Consider the following 22,141-nt stretch of genomic DNA (forward strand, 5'->3'; position numbering starts at 1 on the left):
TGAAGCATGGTGGTGGCAGCATCATGCTGTGGGGTTGTTTTTCAGCGGCAGGGACTGGGAGACTAGTCAGAATCGAGGCAAAGATGAATGGAGGAAAGTACAGAGAGATCCTTGATGAAAACCTGCTCCAGAGAGCTCAGGACCTCAGATTGGGGTGAAGGTTCACCTTCCAACAAGACAACGACCCTAAGTACACAGCCAAGACAATGCAGGAGTGGCTTTGGGATAAGTCTCTGAATGTCCTTGAGTGGCCCAGCCAGAGGCCGGACTTGAACCCAATCGAACATCTCTGGAAAGACCTGAAAATAGCTGTGCATCAACACTCCCCATCCAACCGGTCAGAGCTTGAGAGGATCTGCAAGAGAAGAATGGGAGAAACTCCCCAAATACAGGTGTGACAAGCTTGTAGCGTCATACCCAAGAAGACTCGATGCTGTAATGAGTAAAGGGTCTGAATACTTATGTAAATGTGTTATGGGTTTTTTAAATATACATTTACAAACATTTCTATAAACCTATTTTTGCTTTGTCATTATGGGGTATTGTGTCTAGATTGATGAGGGAAAAAAACTATTTCAACAATTTAAGAATAAAGCTGTAACGTAAAAAAATGTGGAAAAAGTCAAGGGGTCTGGATACTTCCCGAAGGCACTGTATATTTTTCACATGGATATATTCCAAGAATATTTATTTATGCAATGTTTGCTGCACCTTGTAGGTTGATATACATTTAATGCATATGCCAAAGGGAACGCCTGCCAACTTTTTCTAGCGGGTACTTATATGATGTAAGGCAGACACATCCACAGAAAATATAGATGGCCTGTGTAAGGCTTTCATTCATTAAAAAAAACAGTGTTAAGGTGCATTTTTACACTGTACATTGTATATTCGAAATGAATTATCTTAAGTGTTTTACAGTCCCTGAAATACGTGCATGTAAGAATTACTTATTTTTTCATCATTTTCTTTCCCTTTGTTTATTGGTCCATTTGTTCAGGGGGAATGTGTTTGTTGTTCCCAGACGGAGGGAAGAGCGAGAGAATAGCGGAAGGTGAAAATGGGAGGTTATTTCACATCAGGCTGGTAGTAGTGAGATTCCAGTCGCTGCAAACACTGACTCAGGACATTCCTCAGAACGAGCTGTCAACCAGCCTTGTCTCAATCATGAACTGTTGCTTTCTATCAGGCCCTGGAGCATAGTCCAGTGTCTATTGTGACTGAACTGAACAGTACGTCACACACAGAAAGTGACTTCTTTACAATTTGACACAGCAAGAACTCTAAATCCCCAAAAAAGATTGCAATGTCACAATAGAAGATTAAAAGATTTTCTCAGTGCTCTCGAATGACCTCTAAAATGTCAAATGATTTCTATATATAGTAGATACTCCTCTACCAAGCAACTGAAAAAAACAATACAAACAATAGGTGCAAAAAGCCGTAAGCCATTCAGAGAAACAAACATGGCCCCAATCTCAATCTATGCTTGCTACAACACTGACCGCCAATGAAAGTCTGTTATTCTAGTGCAGTACGGGGCCTATTCACTGGACCTACTTAACAGTGCACCTGAAACACACCTGCTCCTCACGTTTCAACCATGGGCACCGTGGTTATAAAACAACCAGATGGAGATGCAGATGGATTGAATCTCACTGTAAAAAGTTTCACCGGTTGGCCTCTCACTGCAGAGAAGGTGCCCCATAGAAAGAAAGGGTTCTTGTGATTTTCCATGGCCGACGCAGGCCACCCCAGGCACTGGCCAAGAACAGCACAAATTTCTCTCCCTCCCTCCATTTGTCTCTCTTTCCCTCTCTCCGTCAGTGTGTTCTGCTCACAGAGCCTGGTCTTGCCTGCCTGTATCCTGGGTCTTTCCAATGAGAGGTCCACCTTGTTTGTGTCATCAGCAGGCTTGCCAGTGTCATACCTCAGTTTCCTCTCTCTAGCAAAGCTCATATTCAATCAATGAACACCTGATCATTTCCCCCTGGCGGCTTCTCACAACAAGCCAGGAAGAGTGAGTGACATCTCTGAAAGTCGTGGGTACTGAAAACTGAGAAACATATGGTATGGTCAAATAAATCTGGAGCATTCTGAGGGGGGACCAGTACACATTTACAGAAGCCTTATAAGAGAGTGATAGCGCTGAATAGCAGTTCTATTATATCTGCTTTACACATGTAGAACGTTCACAAAAAGTTGATCAAAAGTCACATTTGTTCATCACTAAGAAAGCAAGAAATATCTAATAGCCACAGTGGTCACAATTGATCAAGATATTGAATGTGAACCTTTGCTCATATGAAGCAGTGCTAATGGTTTCTGCCGTGCACTGTGCAGGTTGGAGGTGCCAAACTATAGCCTAGCTGTCAGTTCACACTAACCCTTTCATTAAACACTGAAACAGACAAACTCAGTGGGACAGAAGAGCTGTTGTTCCACATGCTTTTAAAACAATATTGCAGAAAAAAATAATCATTGCAGCACTTAAGCAATCATCACTCCATGTACACCCAACCCCAGCTCTAAAACCTGCCACAGAAAACTTGGCTGGAGCACCAGGAATACTGTACAAGACAGGCTGGAGCACCAGGAATACTGTACAAGGCAGGCTGGAGCACCAAGAATACTGTACAAGACAGGCTGGAGCACCAGGAATACTATACAGGACAGTCTGGAACACCATGAATACTGTACAGGACAGGCTGGAGCACCAGGAATACTGTACAGGACAGGCTGGAGCACCAGGAATACTGTACAGGACAGGCTGGAGCACCAGGAATACTGTACAGGACAGGCTGGAGCAGCAGGAATACTGTACAAGACAGGCTGGAGCACCAGGAATGCTGTACAAGACAGGCTGGAGCACCAGGAATACTGTACAGGACAGGCTGGAGCACCAGGAATATTGTACAAGACAGGCTGGAGCACCAGGAATACTGTACAGGACAGGATGGAGCACCAGGAATACTATACAGGACAGGCTGGAGCACCAGGAATACTGTACAGGACAGGCTGGAGCACCAGGAATACTGTACAAGACAGGCTGGAGCACCAGGAATACTATACAGGACAGGGGGATCACTTTTTAAACCAAAGAGAGAGAGAGAGTCCGTTTAGCATTAGAACACGGCCAGACGAGCTCAACATAAATAAATATTTGGACTGTGGCTGAGACAAGTTGTTTTAAATTAAACGGAAAAGTTAGACCTCAGATTTTCTTAAACATGAGGGACGGAGCTCGGGGGAAAACCCTGGCTGCCTTGCCAAGTCAACCAGGAGTGTTGAATGAAAGGCTCGTTCCTAGTGTCGAGGCTGCAGTGCATTGGGTGGAACTGACTGGACACTGGAAACCAAAAGGTCTAATTAAGGGGGTCCTCTGATGGTCAGACAGACCTGAGCCGACAGCAGGGGGTCACTATGCTGGCCCCCTGTGACCCCCACACCTGCTTGGCTGCATTAGCCCGGATGTGTCCGAGTGATGTGGACACCCCGAGTCTGAGGCGCGGGACTGACAAAACAACACTGAATCTACAGTACTGACACAACCCTACCTACAACACACTGGACCAACAGTACTGACACAACCCTACCTACAACACACTGGACCAACAGTACTGACACAACCCTACCTACAACACACTGGACCAACAGTACTGACACAACCCTACCTACAACACACTGGACCTACAGTACTGACACAACCCTACCTACAACACACTGGACCAACAGTACTGACACAACTCTACCTACAACACACTGGACCAACAGTACTGACACAACCCTACCTACAACACACTGGACCAACAGTACTGACACAACCCTACCTACAACACACTGGACCAACAGTACTGACACAACCCTACCTACAACACACTGGACCTACAGTATTGACACAACCCTACCTACAACATACTGGACCAACAGTACTGAAAAAACCCTACCTACAACACACTGGACCAACAGTACTGACACAACCCTACCTACAACACACTGGACCTACAGTATTGACACAACCCTACCTACAACATACTGGACCAACAGTACTGACACAACCCTACCTACAACACACTGGACCTACAGTATTGACACAACCCTACCTACAACATACTGGACCAACAGTACTGACACAACCCTACCTACAACATACTGGACCAACAGTACTGACACAACCCTACCTACAACATACTGGACCAACAGTACTGACACAACCCGACCTACAACACACTGGACCAACAGTACTGACACAACCCTACCTACAACACAGAGTACTGAACAGTATAGTACAGCCATGGATGTGTCATGACTGACACTGGACCTACAGTACAGGGCCCGGTTTCCCGATAGATCTTAGGCTTACCAGCATTTTAACTATGCATCTTTCCTACAACGGCCGAAGATGTAACGCTGAAAGACAGTTCGCTAAACTCATAGTTGGAGCATGTGTCGATACTGATCGAAAGAAAGGCAGCGCTGCTCTCAGATCAGCTTTCCTTACTCAAAGCTTACCTTAACGTGAGAATTACTCCACAATACTGACGTCGGATCAGCTCCTAGAGAGATATTATGACGTAACGGCTGTATATATTGAGGGGGCTTATTGTAATGCTTTTACCCTATAAAGAATGCACTCAATCCCAGATTCATTACAGAACACAACCCTACCGCACACTAGACCGACTGTGGTCAAAATACCATTCATGGTACACATTCAACTTAAATCCAAATGCATGAATAGAATACTGTACTGAATGTCTCTTTCAGACACCTGGATCTCCTAAATCAACCCTGTTCATTCACAGACAGGAATGTTTTGTCTGGGCTGTTTGGGGCTTGTAGCGGTGCTGCGTTCTACAAAGAGCCTCAACACTCGTTACAATAACGGGAGCTCAGTGTGGGTTGTTGGGGGACTGGGGGCTCTCGTCTGAGCGAGCGGGGTCGGCCTGGTATACAGCAGTGTCAAAAGTTCATGCCCTCCCTGGGGCATTCACACAGTAAAACAAAGAGATCACACAGACTGCGCCAGCGAGCGCCATGCTAACGAGGCTGATCGTTACTGTGGCGCCACCTGTCTCCCTCATCCAATTAGGCTGAACAAGACCAAGGTGCTAATCAACCGGCTGACCAGCCTAGAGGGGAGAGGAGAGGGGGAGAGGAGAGGGGGAGAGGAAAGGGGGAGAGGAGAGGGGAGAGGAAAGGGGGAGTTGAGAGGGGGAGAGGAGAGGAGAGGGGAGAGGAGAGGGGGAGAGGAGAGGGGGAGAGTAGAGGGGGAGAGGAGAGGGGGAGAGGAAAGGGGGAGAGGAGAGGGGGAGTTGAGAGGGGGAGTTGAGAGGGGGAGAGGAGAAGGGAGAGGAGAGGGGGAGAGGAGAGGAGAGGGGAGAGGAGAAGGGGAGAGGAGAGGGGGAGAGGAGAGGGGTAACAGGAAAAACAATAGGATCAAAGAGAAGAGGAAAAAAACGAGCAGAGAAAGGTAGGGGGAGGGAAAGAGATGGAGAGAGGGGGAGAGGGAGAGAGTGAGGAAGAGAGGGAGTGAGAGGGATGGGGGAGACAGAGAGCAAGAGTCAGGGCCGAATAAGAGATACCTCTTTCTCCGTTTACAGCTCGAGCAAACTGAGACAACATCCAAAGTTCAAATGTTTTATTATAAAACATGAAGGTACAGCAGTGTCCTGATTGGTGCTCTGTGGATGAACAGATAATTGGTCCAGTAAAAATAGGAGAGGTCAAAAGGGAGGGACAAAGCAGACTGGCTGCACAGTTGGAATGGGAGCGAGGCGCCCAGAAGGACTGAGGGTGCTCTGAGGTTCACAGAAGCTGTAATTATGGGAAAAAGGCATGCGTGTTTACAATATCACACTCTTCCTAACAAGCACTAATTGCGTGTGTGCAGTGAGCGCATGTAGGAATGTCTGAGCACAGCCAGAGTGCAGGGAGAGTTCAGTGAAGAGTTTGGTCAACGGACGACCTGGTTCGTGTCAAACCTGTCAAAAACAATATACACAGCGAAATATAAGACTGAAGTAATTGGGGCTTGTTAGAACACCCAGATAAATTAAACAAAATTTGGTTAGATAGGAAAACACTCCAAGTGGTAAATTAACGAGTCTGAAGAATACTATTGATGCCCAAAATAACTCCTAATGAGGGAGAAAGAGGCTCAGAAAGACAGGCGTGAAGGATTTTCTGTTGGTGCATTAATTGGTGCATGTCCAGACACAAACGTGTGTAGTGATCACATACATGCGTATGTGTGTGTGTGTGTGTGTGTGTGTGTGACACATACTCTCTGCCCCTTTATCACAATGAGGGCAAACAGCCGTGCCCCCTGTGTCCCAGTATGTGTCGGACCATCCGTCACGCTTGGCTTCCTAAACATAGTCTAGTCTCTGTTGGTTATAGTTAGCACCGGTATCTCTGTGCAACAGAGCCCTACCCTACTGCACAGCCTGGGTCCTGCCCTTCTCTATCTCCACCAATCATAGTCCAGTCGCTGTTACAGTGGGACTCTGTGTGCCATAGAGAGAGCCCTGTTCTACAGCCACTCTCTAGTCCACACTCTCCAGTCACTCACCCCCAGCTTTACCAAACATGTAGTCCCAGTCTACCCAGAGCCTCTGTGCCATAAAGCCTGTCTCTCCACCAAACACAGACCAGTCTATGCACTCTAAGTATGGCTGACTGGAATGGCTAAAAGTGGTGTGTATTCATGGGTGCCAAGGGAAGCCAAGCATTCCCCAACAATTGACCAAGAAAAAAAACATAATTGATTGATCTTTCATCTCTCCGTGTTTCATCATTTTCTTCAATTCGCAAGAGGCTCCAGAGAACGCATCCGAGCGAGCGAAACAGCTTGCTCACACGCTGTAGATGTGCAGCCCATCTGTGATGCTGTCTGGTCAAAAAGAGTATGATATTGTTGCCGCTCGTAGCATTGAATGCAAGGGAAGCCAGCATGCATTTGGCCTCCCTTGATAAAAAAAAAATAAAAAATAATAGCCAATCAGAGTTGAGCTAAACTGAGTGAGCTCAACTGTGAATGGTCCTGGCGCACAAAAAATAAGTGTCAAGGGAAGCCCGTTTGGATTTGGCTTCACACCAATCACATCAAAAGCCCCCAAATTACTGAATTGTTGCATCTCGTTATGTTGTTGTCCTATGGTGGCTAGCCAGCTAGCTAATATTGTCCCTTTCCTAAACTAGCCATGGATGGAGATAGGATTTGGACTTGTGGTTTTACTTAATTCTCCGTACTGACCAATGATTATAACGGTGATTTTGATCCAACCATGAATTCATACATTGTTGTGTCCCTGGCCTGAGAGGATGGAGGTTCAATATGTAGCTAGATGTAGAAGGCTCATGTTAACTAGCTAACGTTGCCCATGAATGGAAGATAGGTGAGCGAGCAAGCATTTTAGCTAGGTAGCCTAGGACAACAGAAACTAAAAGCATGTAGCCTACTGTATGAGTCATAGATCGTTTCGGCAACATGAAAGAGAGAAGGATGGCATTGGCGTTTCTCTACAAGTAGGGTGAGTAAACATGTTTATTCTGCTTGCACTCACGCACACAAAAATCAGAACCAAGGACAGCCACAACATATTTAGGTTCTGTTGATTGGACACAGTTGTTTTTGGTATCTTTCAGTTGTCACTGTATTAGACTGAGCGCGGGTGATTTGATGATGTTGAAATGTTGTCAGGGGTCAGGGGTAATCAACTACTAATTGAGAAGGTCCAGGTGACACGCACTTCCTAGCTGGCAAAGGTCAGGATGGATATCATCCTTTATCAACACTGTGGTACAGCGTAGTAACAAACATAGTCTTCTACAATTTAGGAAACATGTTGTTGTATAAAATGTACATTAAAATACATTCAACAAGATAATTAGACATTTGAACGAATGACTTTCTTTTGAATGTAGACATGTGCATCATCATTGCTGAAGAACAAAAGTGGTTGCGTAGTTGTAATATTTAAATTAATTTAAGTGCTTTTTTTTTTTGGAGAACAAAGGCGAGTTGTTAAAAAAAAAGTAGCATCTGAACGCACAGAAAGCCACTGTGGGCCGTGCAATATTCACACATGTCACTCTGGGCTTTGCATCAATGAGAGAAATTACACTTTGTCTCCTGCCATACTTTGAACTTTGGCACAAATGGTGTGAGAGCAACTCTGAGACACTGGTGCAGGTGTTCATCGGTGAGCCTGGTGTGGTATTCGTTTTTACTAAATGCAACATTTGCTTTGTGGACTTCACCGGACAGATGTTGCTCTCCGTTTTTGTGACGAAACAAAAGGTGTGGTTGAATTTATTCTGTCACTGTGTCTTCTTATTATAACGGTGGAAAGGCATATGAACTAACAGGTTATAGAGCAAACGACAACATTATCACAATTAACACTTAGGTTGTAATGTGGCTTTTATTCCTGGCTAGACTTCCCCAGTTATTTTACCCACACACCACCACTGCTGGCTAACACAGTGTTTAATGGCACATTAACCAGCCATATACTCTCCCCCCAAAGAATGACCCCTTCTTAAAAAGACAATCCAAGCCGTTGTGATTAATGATGTTTTTATTCATGTAGTTTTATGGCTCTATAATTTGCAGGATATTAATAGTCACATCGCCCACACCCTCCAGCCAGCCAAGGTGTAGTGAGACTATGTACCTGCTGTATGTCGAGTTTGATTGAGAGGGAAAGCCCAGGGAAAGAGTCCCCTGCGTATATTTTCCATGTTCAGCTTGCCGAACCACTCCCTCTCAACACTCAGCTGCTGAAAGCTCTTTTGTCTGTGAGTGGCACAGGGGCCACAGTGACACTTAATACATACACCTTACCTCACCTTGACCACATGGTTATTTGTTTCATCTCTTCTCTACACTTCACCCCCCTCACACCCTTGTTTTGTTACCTTGACCACTTGCCCACTCTCCCCAATAGAGGTAACGCAGAGAGGAAAGGGTTCACCCACCTATGTCTGCGTGTCTCTGAGTCACTCCCGGCTATTCCACACAACCCAGATGTGCAACTTGTATTTCGGTCACCTGCCCAAGACAAGAGATAGAGGCAACAAATGACAACTCTGACAAAGGCTCCAGAACTGACAATGCTATCCATCACGAAAACAATCAGCGTGGAGAAAGATACATGAAAGGGGGGACATACAGAAGACTCTCACTAACACACAATAGAAGGGCAGTGAAGGTTTGAAAGGATAAAGAGAGGGAGCGAAAGAGATGAAAAGGAGAAGTATTTTTAGCCCGCGTTGCACATGACCGACTGCCGTCGCTAGCGTTATAGGTGTTATCCTGTCCTCCACGGTCAAACACAGTACTGGAGGCACACAGCTGTTGTTGCTCTGGCTGCAGGCAGACACTTTAACGGAACAACACCAGTTAGAAGCACAACGTGAGTAGGAGAGTGTTTGATGAGCCTGTTTCTCTCTCGCTTTTTCTCTTTCCGTCCCGCTCTCATCTTCTCTTAGTCTGACATTCCCTCCTTATCTCTCCAAACAGTAGTTAAGTCACAGTCGTTTCATGTCACTTAATCTCTGATGTTCACTTGTCACACTTTCCTCCTCACGGGACAATGACTGGAAGGTCACACACAGCTCACCTGCGTGACCACAATCAGATTACAGACACACACACACACACACACTCAATCATACTTATCTATTATCTCTGCCTCTGTGACGGTCTGGATCCCAACAATAATAAATAGAGATGGATCATAAAGATAGGGCCAGTCTGATGGGTGGCCGTGTTGTTTCTGTCTGAGTGATGGGTGGCCATGTTGTTTCTGTCTGAGTGATGGGTGGCCATGTTGTTTCTGTCTGAGTGATGGGTGGCCGTGTTGTTTCTGTCTGAGTGATGGGTGGCCGTGTTGTTTCTGTCTGAGTGATGGGTGGCCATGTTGTTTCTGTCTGAGTGATGGGTGGCCGTGTTGTTTCTGTCTGAGTGATGGGTGGCCATGTTGTTTCTGTCTGAGTGATGGGTGGCCATGTTGTTTCTGTCTGAGTGATGGGTGGCCATGTTGTTCCTGTCTGAGTGATGGGTGGCCATGTTGTTCCTGTCTGAGTGATGGGTGGCCGTGTTGTTTCTATCTGAGTGATGGATGACCATGTTGTTTCTGTCTGAGTGATGGATGGCCATGTTGTTTCTGTCTGAGTGATGGGTGGCCGTGTTGTTTCTGTCTGAGTGATGGGTGGCCATGTTGTTTCTGTCTGAGTGATAGGTGGCCATGTTGTTTCTGTCTGAGTGATAGGTGGCCATGTTGTTTCTGTCTGAGTGATGGATGGCCATGTTGTTTCTGTCTGAGTGATAGGTGGCCATGTTGTTTCTGTCTGAGTGATGGGTGGCCGTGTTGTTTCTGTCTGAGTGATGGGTGGCCGTGTTGTTTCTATCTGAGTGATGGATGGCCATGTTGTTTCTGTCTGAGTGATGGGTGGCCGTGTTGTTTCTATCTGAGTGATGGATGGCCATGTTGTTTCTGTCTGAGTGATGGATGGCCATGTTGTTTCTGTCTGAGTGATAGGTGGCCATGTTGTTTCTATCTGAGTGATGGATGGCCATGTTGTTTCTATCTGAGTGATGGATGGCCATGTTGTTTCTATCTGAGTGATGGGTGGCCATGTTGTTTCTGTCTGAGTGATGGGTGGCCATGTTGTTTCTGTCTGAGTGATAGGTGGCCATGTTGTTTCTGTCTGAGTGATAGGTGGCCATGTTGTTTCTGTCTGAGTGATGGGTGGCCGTGTTGTTTCTGTCTGAGTGATGGATGGCCATGTTGTTTCTATCTGAGTGATGGGTGGCCATGTTGTTTCTGTCTGAGTGATGGGTGGCCATGTTGTTTCTGTCTGAGTGATAGGTGGCCATGTTGTTTCTGTCTGAGTGATAGGTGGCCATGTTGTTTCTGTCTGAGTGATGGGTGGCCGTGTTGTTTCTGTCTGAGTGATGGGTGGCCGTGTTGTTTCTATCTGAGTGATGGGTGGCCATGTTGTTTCTGTCTGAGTGATGGATGGCCATGTTGTTTCTGTCTGAGTGATGGGTGGCCATGTTGTTTCTATCTGAGTGATGGATGGCCATGTTGTTTCTGTCTGAGTGATGGGTGGCCATGTTGTTTCTGTCTGAGTGATAGGTGGCCATGTTGTTTCTGTCTGAGTGATGGGTGGCCGTGTTGTTTCTGTCTGAGTGATGGATGGCCATGTTGTTTCTATCTGAGTGATGGGTGGCCATGTTGTTTCTGTCTGAGTGATGGGTGGCCATGTTGTTTCTGTCTGAGTGATAGGTGGCCATGTTGTTTCTGTCTGAGTGATAGGTGGCCATGTTGTTTCTGTCTGAGTGATGGGTGGCCGTGTTGTTTCTGTCTGAGTGATGGGTGGCCGTGTTGTTTCTATCTGAGTGATGGGTGGCCATGTTGTTTCTGTCTGAGTGATGGATGGCCATGTTGTTTCTGTCTGAGTGATGGGTGGCCATGTTGTTTCTATCTGAGTGATGGATGGCCATGTTGTTTCTGTCTGAGTGATGGGTGGCCATGTTGTTTCTGTCTGAGTGATAGGTGGCCATGTTGTTTCTGTCTGAGTGATAGGTGGCCATGTTGTTTCTGTCTGAGTGATGGATGGCCATGTTGTTTCTGTCTGAGTGATGGATGGCCATGTTGTTTCTGTCTGAGTGATGGGTGGCCATGTTGTTTCTGTCTGAGTGATAGGTGGCTATGTTGTTTCTGTCTGAGTGATGGGTGGCCATGTTGTTTCTGTCTGAGTGATAGGTGGCCATGTTGTTTCTGTCTGAGTGATGGGTGGCCATGTTGTTTCTGTCTGAGTGATGGGTGGCCATGTTGTTTCAGTCTGAGTGATGGATGGCCATGTTGTTTCTGTCTGAGTGATGGATGGCCAGGTTGTTTCTGTCTGAGTGATAGGTGGCCATGTTGTTTCTGTCTGAGTGATGGATGGCCATGTTGTTTCTGTCTGAGTGATAGGTGGCCATGTTGTTTCTGTCTGAGTGATAGGTGGCTATGTTGTTTCTGTCTGAGTGATGGGTGGCTAGGTTGTTTCTGTCTGAGTGATAGGTGGCCATGTTGTTTCTGTCTGAGTGATAGGTGGCCATGTTGTTTCTGTCTGAGTGATGGGTGGCCATGTTGTTTCTGTCTGAGTGATGGGTGGCTAGGTTGTTTCTGTCTGAGTGATGGATGGCCATGTTGTTTCTGTCTGAGTGATGGGTGGCCATGTTGTTTCTGTCTGAGTGATAGGTGGCCATGTTGTTTCTGTCTGAGTGATGGGTGGTCATATTGTTTCTGTTTGAGTGATGGGTGGCCAGGTTGTTTCTGTCTATGTGATGGGTGGCCATGTTGTTTGTGTCTGAGTGAGGACACATGCACACATGGCACGGCTCCTCTCTACATCCCACTGAGACTGAGGTCACAGTCCTTCCTGACTCTTCCCAGGCTCTCTCTCTCAGCAGAGCAGAACGTTCTCCCGGTTCCTCTGCGGCCTGGGAGCCCCAGGCTCATTCGATAGTGACACAGATACGGACCCAGCCTCACAAGCCTCAGCCGCCTCTGTGGTCCATCTGCTGTTCTACTGAACTCCTCCTGAACCCAGCAGCACCAACTAACCCACTGGAGGACGATGCAACATCAACACACTGGCCACTTTTACCAGACTGTGTACTGACAAACCCAACAGCAGACAAACGTGTTATTTAGTCACCATCTTATACACAGTTGTTTACTTATTGTCTACAGTGCATTCGGAAAGTTTTTAGACCCCTTCACATTTTCCACATTTTTTTTACGTTACAACCTTATTCTAAAATATATATTTTTTGTATCCTCGTCAATCTACACACAATACCACACAATGACAAAGCTAAAACAGGTTTTTAGACATGTTTGCAAATGTATTAAAACATAAAAAATAGAAATACTTTATTTACATAAGTATTCAGACCCTTTGCTATGAGTAAGTATATAGTATATAAGTATATAATAATAGTATAATAATAGTATATCAGTATCTATATCCACAGTAAAACAAGTTGTATATCGAAGAAGCCACTGCTCCAAAACCGCCATAAGAAAGCCCGACTACGGTTTGAAACTGCACATGGGGACAAGATCGTACTTTTTGGAGAAATGTCCTCTGGTCTGATGAAACAAAAATAGAACTCTTTGGCCATAATGACCATTGTTATGTTTGGAGGAAAAAGGGGGAGGCTTGCAAGCCGAAGAACACCATCCCAACCGTGAAGCACGGGGGTGGCGCACATCATGTTACAGGGGTGCTTAGCTGCAGGAGGGTCTGGTGCACTTCACAAAATAGATGGCATCATGAGGAAAGAAAATGATGTGGATATATTGAAGCAAAGTCTCAAGACATCAGTCAGGAAGTTAACGCTTAGTCACAAATGGGTCTTCCAAATGGACAATGACCCCAAGCATACTTCCAAATTTGTGGCAAAATGGCTTGAGGACAACAAAGTCAAGGCATTGGAGTGGCCATCACAAAGCCCTGACCTTCATCCTATAGAAAATGTGTGGGCAGAACTGAAAAACTTTGTGCGAGCAAGGAGGCCTACAAACCTGACTCAGTTACACCAGCTCTGTCAGGAGGAACAGGACAAAATTCACCCAACTTATGGTGGGAAGCTTGTGGAAGGCTACCCGAAACATTTGACCCAAGTTAAACAATTTAAAGGCAATGCTACCAAATACTAATTGAGTGTATGTAAACTTCTGACCCACCGGGAATGTGACGAAAGAAATAAAAGCTGAAATAAATAATTCTCTCTTGTGGTGATCCTAACTGACCTAAGACAGGGCATTTTACTAGGATTAAATGTATTTGGCTAAGGTGTATGTAAACTTCCGACTTCAACTGTACCTACTACTGTACATACCATTTTCCTCCATATGATATACTGTCTGTATACACCACGTATTTATATTCTGGATTCAGACACAGGCTCACTCTAATATATCTATTCTGGATTGTTAATTGGAATCGTTCTGTCATTTCTTGTGTCGATTTTAGATTATTGTGTATTTGTATTGTAATTACGAGTCATTCGATTGCATTGTGGAAGCTAGTAACATAAGTATTACGCTGCACCTGCTAGAACACCTGCACATATGTGTACACCACCAATAACCTTTGATTTGATTCTTGACTGAACAATTCACTACCGACTCATGTCCTGTAATTCCACTTGTTGCTTCTCCATTGTTACCACTGTAGTGGGTGAGACTGTATCCTTTTAGGCCTTGTAAAAACAGGTACAATTTGAACCGCCCCTGTCTCCCAGTCTGCTCGGAGGACCACGTCTGACTGGTTAACCATCTGTTGCCGTGTTTGCTGGGAAGGGAAGCCCTGTGGGCCCTGTAATCCTGGCAGGAAAACCCTGTCTCTGGTCTGCTGGCTGACCTATTGTTCATTGTCAATCAGACGCTGCTTTCCTTAATTAGGAGAAACGCTCCAGCAGTTTGGGTCGAGCTCCAGCCTTCCAGTGGAAAAGACAAGCTGTTTTACTGTACCTCTCTCTCACTCTCTCTCTCCCTGTTGTACAGATCCAGGATCTTAATTTGATCACCCGGATGTAAAACTTGTAGTTTATTTGAGGTTAAAAAGGCTTCTGAAGTTTGTAATTTCCCCCAAAATCTCCATTAACTATAATAATAATAATAATTCACATTTCCTGTTGCTGCAGGATTATTTTCCTGCTGTAGCAAACTGGCTCAAATTAAGACGCTTATATGTAATGTAATGTCAGGCCTAAAATGCAATTATGTGCATTGATAAAACTACTGTACAGTCTATATGTGCAAATCACATGAATCACTCCCAACATAACACTTTATAAATTCACAGAGTTTTCTCAACACTTGAAACACAACGAAGTCCACAGCCTAGAGTCTATGAACACAGATATCCTCAGCACCACACTCACATCTCATCTACCCCTCCCTTCACTGATCCACTCTGACGAAACACATGGTGGAAAAACAGACACCTACTCTCCTGTGTGTCCGCTAATAAAACAATGTTCACATGCAGCTCTGATCTGGAAGGGAAGAAAAGTTTGGCAACAATTACAACATCAAACCTCAGCTTAGATGATGTAGGCATGTTATTATTCTGATTTTAATTGCTCCCAATTGCTGAATTTCAGCAAGACAAACACTAAAAAGTCAAGAAACCACAACCGAAGTTGATGCAGCACAGTCGACATACACCATTGTCTTAGTTACGTATGTTGGTTTTTTGATTTGTTTCTGTTCATTTCTGAGGTAAATTATTGGGGCGCCGTGAAAACCAAGTGCCATCTTTTAATTTAGGCCTGCCATCATTTGAAATACGGCCTTGATATTCTCAACATTCAAATAACAAAGAAGCACTTGATGTTTCTGAACGAGTTTTTTTTGTCTGTATAAAGAGTTGTGTGACACATATGAATGCTGAGATGAACAATAGTTTGTTTCAGCTCTTCACATCTGTCTGACATTACAGAGCACTTTGGCCATAATTCACGTGCAGTAGAGTGGAAAAACAAGAGCGAGGATGAAAATCACTGAATTGATCCTTCTCTGACATCCAACTACACAGAGATCATAGAGCAGGGTTCCTCAATAGCTGGTGATAGTTTTCTGAGCAAGAAAAACCCCAAACGTAGTTAAATGTTTACTAAATCATTTTCGTTGTTGGACATAACATACTGTACAATCACCAGGGAATCAGCTCAAAGTATTCCCACGCATAAATAGAGAGGTATATGTGATCGTATCCCAATGTAATCAAGATTTGAAATGATTCTGTATTTGTTAAATACTATATCCGTTTGTGGATTCTTGCAATCAATTTGCAGTGTACAAATGATTTATAACTATGTTCCGGCCCCCCGACCCTCCACTCACGGAAAAATGGTCTTAAGGTTGAATGGAATTGGGACCCCTGTGTTTTAAGACTGTTAAATCCAATAAATACCATATTTTAAATGGTGTAATGCAGGCATTCCCACTGGGCACACACTGATTAAATCAACATTGTTTCTACATCATTTCAATGAAATTACATTGAACCAATGTGGAATAGAAGTTGAATTGACATCTGAGCCCAGTGGGTTACTTCTATATTATACAATGGGTGGGTCTAATACTGAATGCTGAATGGTTAAAAGGGACAGGGGGATGGCTAGTCAGTTGTACAACTGAATGCATTCAACTGAAATGTGTCTTCTGCATTTAACCCAACCCCTCTGAATCAGAGACCACATTACAGCCGGTGTTTATTCCACAAGTGGCCACCGGCTAAATCTATGACGTTAAAATGCCTATTTACCCTGTTCTATCTGACTGCGCAATCCACAGCCTCATCAGCCCAGCCAGACAATTTATAAACTTGATCTCCACTATAAAAAGAAGCAACTAGACCTTATCTCCCATTTCTTTTAGACTAACATTTAGTTTTCTGTCTCTGACATTTGCAACATTGTTTCAATATTCAAATTCAATCTCCAGCTGTCCCATGAACGTGTTGGGAGTTGAGATGAGACAGACAGGCAGGCAGTGTTTCTTAGCCAGTTGAAATCATGAATCAGCTGGTATCAACTTTGTGGATGTACAGTGCCTTCAGAAGGTATTCAGACCCCTTGACTTTTTCTACATTTTGAGACATTACACCCTTATTCTAAAAGGTATTTAAAAAAAATCACATCAATCTACACACAACACCCCAAAATGACAAATAAAAATCATTTTTTTAGATTGTTTTGCTAATTTATAGAAAAATTTAAAACGGAAAATATCACAATTACATAAGTAATCAGTACTTTGTTCTTGGGTATGACACCACAAGCTTGGCACACCTGTACTTGGTGAGTTTCTCCCATTCTTCTCTGCAGATCCTCTCAGAGGATCCCAATGCCACTCCTGCATTGTCTTGGCTGTGTGGTTAGGATCGTTGTCCTGTTAGAAGATTCACTTTCGCCCCAGTCTAATGTCCTGAGCGCTCTGGAGCAGGTTTTCATCAAGGATCTCTCATCTTTCCCTCGATCCTGACTAGTCTCCCAGTCCCTGCTGCTGAAATCATCCCCACAGCATGCTGCTGCCACCACCATGCTTCACCGTAGGGATGGTGTCAGGTTTCCTCCAGAGGTGACGCTTGGCATTCAGGCCAAAGAGTTCAATCTTGATTTCATCAGACCAGAGAATCTTGTTTCTCTTAGTCTGAGAGTCTTTAGCTGCCTTTTGGCAAACTCCAAGCAGGCTGTCACATGCTTTTACTGAGGAGTGGCTTCCATCTGGCCACTCTACCATAAAGGCCTTATTGGTGGAGAGCTGCACAGATGTTTGTCGTTCTGGAAGGTTCTCCCATCTCCACAGAGAAAGTCTAGAGCTCTGTCAGAGTGACCGTTGGGTTATTGGCATCTCATAGCAAAGGATCTGAATACTTACGTAAATAAGGTATTTCTGTTTTTTATTAATACATTTGCAAATATTTCTAAAACCTGTTTTCGCTTTGTCCTTATTGGGTATTGTGTATAGATTGCTGAGGATAACATTTGTTTAAATACATTTTAGAATAAAGCTGTAACAGAACAAAATGTTGAAAACGTCAAGGGGTCTGGACACTTTCCGAAGGCACTGTATACAAAGACATGTCAATAGAAAACAGGTCAAACAAAACGAAGTGCAGCTAGTTTGCAGTCTTTCCAGCTTCAGTTTGAAGTGACTGTGTCGTTGGCTAGCTCCTCTGAACAACAGTGTCCTGACGAGAGAACACATTCTCTATGCCGGGCGAAATCACACCTCATTATCCCATTGTTATGGATGTACCCATATAAATGTCACTAAAAAACAGCTTAAAACAAACGCAAATGCAGCTACTTTGCTGTTATTCTGGCTGCACTTTTTAACGTGACTTTAAGTTAGCCGTAGTTGGCTAGCTAGCAAGCAAGGGATAAGAACATTGCCAGCCAGTGTGGCAATGGAACATTTACAACGAGCAACTGGGTCGCGTCCATAGACACAGAGCAAAAAAACTGAACAACTGGGTCACGTCTCTGGCAACTGAACCGATAGAACGAACGGCCAGGCCGCTTCGGTTGGCAACTCTAGATTTGTGTCGGGACTATATCTTGTGGAAGGATGAAATAGCATGAACAAATAATCAAAATAACGTTTTTGATGAAAATATGTCAATCATTATTTGAATATGTTGGTAACCCTTTGTATAAACGTGATAATGCCCAAGAAGCTGGTGTTTGGAGGAGATATTGCAACAGTTTGCCGGTCCTCGACTTCGTCTCGGGCCAAACAACACCCGTGCCAATATATCCTCCAAACACCAGCTTCTTGGGCATTATCACTTAATTATATATGGTGCACAACTAGAAACAGACTAAACATATCATACTGTACAATAATACAGTATACCATCAAACTGCAGTATGCATGGAATAAAAAACATACAGAAAGCATTGTGATATGTCTGTCTTCATCAGTTAAAACAAACTGCCAACAGAATCCAGAATAGAGAACAGTATGAGCAGGGCCCAGCAGGGTACGAGAACCGTGACCTACTGTAAGTAGGACACACACTGCCATGGGAAATACAATGAAAGCATGAATGAGTGACAAACTCCGGCTTTTACTCAATCTCATCAGATAACAGTCTAACTGAGGCAGAACCACAGTCAATGAAGAAACACAGTCACACACACACATACACACCCTCCCACTTGACCATACACACACTGGCGAGCAGCGAGACAGAGGACATTAACAGAAGGCGTGTGAGAAGCCTCTTATCAGCAGAACCTCAACCTATACCTGGATATGAGGAGCAGATTAAGTTATCAGCTACTGTACATTCCGAAGATGTCTTGCTTTGCCCCCTGACGTTGTTGTTTGCTCTCTCCCAATGATAGCGCCGACGAAAACACAGGAAGTGGGTTGCAGGGCGACGGAGCTCACATCGATCGGTGGGCCCGCCTGTCTCTGTGTATGAGCTGGGTGATGCCTTCCCTCCTCTCCTTCCCCCAGCTCAAGTTTTTCTGCTGCTAATGTATCTCAATATTCCCCCGTCCCGGGCTGCCTTGGCACGGAGTAGTCGATAAGTAACGGCAACGCTATCCATCTCTGAAACATCACTCCTCGACTTACTGTAAGAGCGCATCACTGTGGCCACCACTTTCAACGTTGCTGACATGGAGGTAACAAACACCAGACAGCCCAGTTCATGGTCTGTGACGATCAGATCCAACTAACAGGTCTGGTAGATTTCTACATCAGACAGGTCCCAGACAACAGACCTTTTAGTGTGTAGATTCAGTATTTCTATTAGACTTTACATACTATTAGTTGATCTTCAAGGTTGGCATTAAGCTGTATGGTGTCCCAACTATCAATCAGAATACAGTATGATGACAAGTAAATAAATACTGTCGATTTATATTATTTGAAATCAGATTTCTCCCTGGTAAAATAAAGGTAAAAAATCAAATAAAAATAAATGTACTGAAACTAACTCTAGACTAATGCAGGTTGGTTTAGCATTCACTTCATTTGACTCCCTCTTGAGAAAGCCATTGCGTTTCGCCATAATCCTTGATGGCCATATACGCTGAGCCCTAATGAAATCCTCACTTTTGGGAGAGATATTTTTGGAGGAATACACTACACTTGAAAGTATTTCACATTAAAATCGAATGCGTTCCAATCTAAGATCTCTCTGAGCCAGCGGAAAGATGTGGTTCTCACAACTCCAAACCCCCGAAGAGCCTTCGTTTGTTTCCCCTTGGCATTTCATTAATCAATCATTGCTTGGCCAGGGAGTTTACTCACCTTGTCAGTCTAAAAGTGGATGATTTAACATTTCTGGAGAAACAATCACCACCTTTGGAGTGGTGCCCGTTACCTAGAAGAGCAGTGGCCAACCTTCCGGAGGGAGGACATCTTTGAACCCATCATATCATCAATTAAACAATTCCCTGAAAACGTGTACAGAACGACCTGCTCATCAAAACACTGTACAGTAGTTGGTGAGTCGCGTTGATCGTGGCAACTCTCTGACCTCCCCCTGCCCCTCCCGACACACAGAATGCAACCTATCAAACACATGTCATTTGATTACTAACAGCTTGCATTTGTTTGACTTTTCCTTGACATTTTGATAGCAAGCCTGTATGTAAATGAGAGTAGAAGTGCAATTCCTCCTGTGCGAACACGGGCCACAGGTGAGGATATGTTAATAGCAGTGACGGCAACGTGAGTTTACGGCAGCAGAGCGACCTGTGCATGCCGTTTACAGAACCTGTGTAATTACTCTGTCAGACACATTAATCACCTGGGAGGGGGAAACAGACAGAGAGACAGACTGGAACCCCAGGCTTTTCCAGTCCCGAGATCAACCATCTAGCAAAACAACTCCAAATCCATAGAGCCATGTCACAAATGTCTCTGTTATGGTTATCAGGTTACCTCCCAAACATCGCACTCCACTCAAATAACACCACCTCTATTGTTCACATGCATTCGAGGCTATATGTCATGTACACTTTCACTTACTTGGAAGACCATTGCCATGCTATGAGACAGACATAATGTTATCGTTGCGCAAAAGGGCATCTCGGTAGTGCGCGTGTGTCTCTGTCACCAGATCTCAACCCAATTGAAACACATATTGGGAGGGTCCGGAGTGGCGCCAGAGACAGTGTTTCCCACCACCAGAATGGTGTCGCATCCCTCCGACAGAGTTCCAGACACTTGAGAAATCTATGCCAAGGCCCACTGAAGCCGTTCTAGCGGCTCGTGGTGCCCCCAACACCCTATTAAGACACCATGGGTGCTCTCTTATTTTGGCAGTTACCTGTAGGTGGTGCTGTGAGTGAAAACCAGATAAGTTTCACTGAAACCCTCTGATCAATCTCAATTCAATTATCAAAAACCGGCATGCATTTTATATCAAATTCACTGTCCAGACTCCCTTGACGATACCACTCTCTGTCTGAGAGATCTCAATCCATTATAGAGCCACTTATCAGTGTGACGTCATCGCCATCTCGTTCTGGCCGACACTGCTCCATTGAGGTTCACCTCTTTTCCCCTCTGGTTTTGGCAGATTACTCTGCTCTCCACTCCCGCCATCACCTGTGTTGGTACGTGAGTGAGGGTGCATGGAGTCAGGAATACTCATAAACACACTCGGGCTTCCATGGAAAAAAGTGTGGAATTCCTCAAAATAATTGTATTCTGCCGTTTCCTGCCCTCTTAACTCGGGCAGTCGGCCACGGGGTCTGGAAACTGGCTAGCACGGGTGTCTCATTCGTTTCCCAACAGACACCACCATGCCTGCTGCAAGTCAACGTGAAGAGACCGCAGGGTCCTGCGTTACCTGTTTGAACAGTCACTGTCGACCACACCCAATGCAGGGTCCCACGCCTACTCCACCTGCCTGTGGAGAATGGCTGTTTCCTGAGGACTCGTCCTCTGTTACAACGGCCAGTGTGGGAGGAGTTCAGATAACGTTTCAGCTAAAAGATGTCTGGTCATGAGGACATAATGTGATACTTCAAATCAATACCAGGCCAAATATATTTCACTTTGTGATACCTGTAGGAGTGGTCATTCATTGTCTACCCTGACGTGATCTATCACAGAGCGAACTCAAACAGGATGCTCTTGGTGGTGCCAGAACGTCATGACAAATGTATACAGCAGTATAGTGTAGATTGACAGGCACATGCTCATCCAGTCTGATTCCAGAGTTCCAGACGACTGGGAAGTTGTTCATCTGTTCTGTTAATAAGAACAAGTCCGCAGCAACATGTACAAACGAAGAAGTGATATACTAAGTCCAGATAACACGGGAAATCTAACCCGGCCCGGTCGAGGTAGCAGAGCACAAACCTGTAAGGGAATGCAATGTTCCTGTAGGCATCACGTGGAGTCTGTGTGACTCATACATGAGACCAAACCATATGGACAGGATGGCAGGCTGGGTGGGGCACAGGTGCCAAGTGGTAGGCTGCTGGCAGGCCTGGTCCCCCATGGGTACAGGAAAACTCAGGTGCATATCACACAACATATACACCCTTTCCAGTAGAGGAGAATGGGTTAAATTGAGCCATTTTCTT

At 44.8% G+C, this 22,141-nt stretch overlaps 1 protein-coding gene across 3 annotated transcripts in view; it reads right to left on the reverse strand.

The window, feature by feature from the left end:
- Positions 1 to 22,141, reverse strand: part of bmpr1bb (bone morphogenetic protein receptor, type IBb) — a 119,159-nt gene that overhangs the window by 50,143 nt on the left and 46,875 nt on the right. Inside the window, exon 3 of one of the 3 annotated variants that reach the window (XM_064942412.1) lies at positions 8,986 to 9,058. The exons of the other annotated variants lie outside the window; for them this stretch is intronic. The gene's annotated coding sequence lies outside the window, so the exon portion shown is untranslated. The remainder of the gene's footprint in view (positions 1 to 8,985; positions 9,059 to 22,141) is intronic. 3 annotated transcript variants of the gene reach the window in all.

The sequence above is a fragment of the Oncorhynchus masou genome, chromosome 28, assembly GCF_036934945.1.
Source record: "Oncorhynchus masou masou isolate Uvic2021 chromosome 28, UVic_Omas_1.1, whole genome shotgun sequence".
In the NCBI taxonomy this organism is placed as follows: Eukaryota; Metazoa; Chordata; class Actinopteri; order Salmoniformes; family Salmonidae; genus Oncorhynchus; species Oncorhynchus masou.